Below are 2,257 nucleotides of genomic sequence, written 5' to 3'. Positions count from 1 at the left end.
ATTTTTTTCTCACTGGGAAGAAGAAAGAAATTCAGTCTTGTAAAAGCTCTCTCTTCCCCTTCCTGGAATTGAAATGTGGGATCTCAAACTCTCTGGCAGTGCCTCTTTTAAAGGCTGTGTTTTAAATGCTGACTGCATCTGTTCTCCACTGCTGGCAGAACAGGCTTTTGATGTGAGAACGACCCCGTGGAGCAGCTCACTTCTCTGCTGCCTTCTCCCCTTACACCTTCAGAGCCACACTTGCCTCCCTCTCTTCCCCTTCCTGGAATTGAAATGTGGGATCTCAAACTCTCTGGCAGTGCCTCTTTTAAAGGCTGTGTTTTAAATGCTGACTGCATCTGTTCTCCACTGCTGGCAGAACAGGCTTTTGATGTGAGAACGACCCCGTGGAGCAGCTCAGTTCTCTGCTGCCTTCTCCCCTTACACCTTCAGAGCCACACTTGCCTCCCTGATGGGGCAATTAGCCCACCCCTGCAGCCAGCCTCTCTGGCTGCAGCCAGCAGCTCCAGCCAGGTCTCTCTGAAGAGCTCCTCGTGTTGTCTGGAGCACAGATGAAGCAGGGCAGTGCCCAGGGCTGAGCAGACCCTGCAGGGCTCCATTTGTGGGCTTGCCTAAGGACCCACAACGTGCAGAGTCCTCAGATGGCAACGCTGTCTCTGCTCGAGGTGTGGGGGGATTGCAGGAGGCTGGGGGATGAGGGCACCCAGGGGACCCCCTTGGCCCTGCAGAGCTTAACCCTTGGGTGCTCAGAAATGAAGCTTTCTGGTCCACCAGACCTCCAGTCTTAAATGGAGAGGTTGAGATGCTGAGGAAGTGCCTCTGGAGATGAGCTGTGTGGTGCAGACATGGTGCTTTGTGTGTGTGTGGGGGTGGCACTGCCCTGGCTGCTGTGCAAAGGGGCAGAGCCATGGGGTGTGCTGGATCCCACAGGAGATGTGTGGCAGGAGGAGCAAAGTCTGATCTCCAGCCATGGGAGACTCAGGGGACTAAAAAAAAGCCAAATCTCTGCGTTCAACAGCAGCACTTGCTTCTCAGGGGAGAAAGGTGGGTGGAGAGAGATGTGAAGCATCCCATTAGCCTGGCCTTGGCTCCAGAGCTTTGCACCAGCAGCTGGGGACCCATTTCCCCTTCAGACCCTTGGAACATCTCAGCCAACCTCTGTAGGGAAGGGAGCACCAGCAGTGATGCTTCAGCCATGCAGCCTCTGCTCAGGTACCTGCTCCCTGTACTGACTGCATGGGCAGCACCACGAAAATTATAGGTCCATTAATTAATTCCTAAATGGTGGTGGAACTCCCCAGGGAGCGCGTACAGTGTGAGCACTCTATTAATTCATCTTGATTAACATTAGCACAATGAATGCCAAATGAATTCATAACGATCAGCCAATTATTTAAAAGTGTGACAGATGGGATCTTCCTAACTCCAGGAGTGCACTCAGGCAGTGCTGGCTGATCTTGTGGTGCTGGGGCTGCGTGAGGATGGCTTTGGAGAAGGGCAGGAGGCTGGTGTGTTGGCAGGCAGTAGATATTTGGGGTATAATCCCCATGTAGGTAAAGCTGGAATAACTCCCCTGGTCCCCAGATAAATCTCTCTCTTGTTGTTAAAATAAAAACTCACAGTAGCTCGTGGCAGGTTTGGAGGTGTCCTAAGGTTGCCCTAGACCTGAAAGTGAGAAGTTGGATCTTGCTGAGCTTGGGTTTTGAGCAAGTCTTGAGTTTCATGTGTGATATTGAATCTGAATGAGGGTTGGCAGAGGGATGGTGTCCACAAGCAGGCAAGAAAGACCCTCCTGATGGGTTTTCACCCAGGGTCTGGCCAGCCTTGGGTGGCAACTGATGAGGAGATCACCACCAGGTGCCCCCACCTTCCACATTAAGCTGGAGGTGTGGCAAGAAGCCACCTCTATAAGAGCTTACCCTGCTTGCAGTAGGTTTGGGTGGGCTGTTTATACAGTTTATGGGTTGTGTGAGGGTTCTGGTTATTGAAAGGCCTCCTTGACTCTTCATGGCAAGTGGAGTTTCCAGGGTGGCAGAACAAGATGATGAGTTTCTACCTAGGAACATACTGTATAACTGGACTGATTGCCTGAGTCCTTCCTTCTCCCAGGGCATGGTTCCTTGCCCAGCTCCCTCCCTTCTGCACATCCTTTCCAGTGGGTGAGTGCATTGACTTGTTCCTCCTCTGGCAGTCTGGCACTTTGGGTCTCTGGGGTGTGATGTGGGAGTGGCAGGGGGGGGTTTGGCTGTGGCTCTGC

General features: G+C 52.5%; 1 protein-coding gene across 1 annotated transcript in view; it reads left to right on the top strand.

Annotated features, from left to right (window-relative positions):
* Positions 1-2,257, top strand: part of RXRA (retinoid X receptor, alpha) — a gene marked incomplete at its 3' end in the record, with an annotated part of 41,365 nt that overhangs the window by 18,117 nt on the left and 20,991 nt on the right. The gene's annotated exons all lie outside the window — the stretch shown is intronic.

Source organism: Merops nubicus, unplaced genomic scaffold (genome assembly GCF_000691845.1).
Source record: "Merops nubicus isolate BGI_N331 unplaced genomic scaffold, ASM69184v1 scaffold17930, whole genome shotgun sequence".
Taxonomy (NCBI): Eukaryota; Metazoa; Chordata; class Aves; order Coraciiformes; family Meropidae; genus Merops; species Merops nubicus.
This window is presented reverse-complemented; position numbering and strand designations above follow the sequence as displayed.